The sequence below is a fragment of the Sinocyclocheilus rhinocerous genome, unplaced genomic scaffold (genome assembly GCF_001515625.1).
Source record: "Sinocyclocheilus rhinocerous isolate Xijiao unplaced genomic scaffold, SAMN03320098_v1.1 scaffold666, whole genome shotgun sequence".
NCBI lineage: Eukaryota > Metazoa > Chordata > Actinopteri > Cypriniformes > Cyprinidae > Sinocyclocheilus > Sinocyclocheilus rhinocerous.
The window spans coordinates 274,878-276,470 of record NW_015661984.1 but is presented as its reverse complement, the minus strand read 5'-3'; positions in this window follow the sequence as shown (position 1 = coordinate 276,470).

Genomic DNA, 1,593 nt, shown 5'->3' with positions numbered 1-1,593 from the left:
GAGGGACACTTTTGATACTTTTTTTATAGCACCCACTTAAACTGCTCGAATTAACTGCAATTTTTTTTTTTCATTTTTCATGTATTCCCGGTTCAAGTGTGACAAATGTAACAAAGTCTCATACCATAAAGATCAGCGCTCGATTTTTAAAAAATCTTTAAAAATGAGTTTTGGGTCAAAATGACCCGAGGGACGGATGAGGGTTAAATGTGACTTAAGTGTCCAAATATATTTTGTCACCATTGTACATACAGTAGGCCTATACACACATTTTTATAAATATTATGGGTAACACTAAGGATGTACAAGTGTCTAATTAGATAATTAATTATTTAAAATTTTCATTTAATAATTAATTAAAAGTATCATTCATTATTGGTTCAGGTTAATTATTGATGTTCCTAATGTTAACATATACAGCATACACTGTAAAAAAAAAAAAAAGTTGTAAATAAAGCAAAGATCGTTAGACTTTACAAGAAAATACTTTTCATTCAGTTTTTCTACTTCAAATTTTCAAGTTTAATTCAGTGTTACTTGCTATTATTTCATAATTGTTTGTGAAGTTTACTAACCATTTCTAAATGAAAATTGTTTCTATACCATTTTTGCTAACCTTGTTACACACGTTACAGGTACTTACTATTATAACAACAATAAATTATGCATAATAACATGCAAGTAACCCTAAACCAAACCCTAATCCCAATCCTAACCATATAGTAAGCACATGAAGTTAATTAATATTACTTAGTACTTAAATGTATAATTACACTGTAACAAGGACACCTTAAAATAAAAATAAAACCCAATTTTTTTAGTGTAAAGGTCCTTGCACACTGAGTCTGAAATTTTCGTTTTTTTTCGTATTCGTATTCGTATTTTTATTTTTTTTTTTCATATTCGTCTTCCTTTCCTAACAAAATGCTTGCTACGGATGCAGAAAATCAACGCAGAAAATCAAACCTGGTCTGAATTTTTGTATGACGGACGAAAGTTTCAAAGGTAGTGTGTAAACGTGATTGAGACAACGTGAGGTCATATTTAATTTTTAACGTGCGAAAATTTCAGATGAGAATTTCGGACTTAAATGTAAGATATTACCATATTTTCACTCAGAAATTGCTAGTAAATTTCACATATATTTACAAAATGGCAAATAACACATTGAATTTTACATGAAATTGTGAGGTAGAAAGACTAAAATAATTATTTGCTTTTATAATGAACTCTAATAATGTTTATTTACAAAACCGTTTTTTACAGTCTACAGAATCGTGTAGTTATTTAATAATATACGTAATATATAATATTACAACAAAATAAATGAGAAAACATACACCGAAAATGTCAGAAAATCTTAAATACAACAAAAGCACCGTTGAGGTGAACATTTTAGAGTTTTTCCAATCATGAGTTACAAGACAGAGTGCATGAACCAGACATTTTAATATGTCTCCGCATTGATTTGGAAGATAAAGAGTGGCTCTTCATTACAAGCAGAGACCCTGAGGGCCCCTGCACTGTTAACTTCAGACGGAGAGAGATATGGATTTCCGTGCCTCTTCTCAAACAGGTCACTCAGCTCAGATA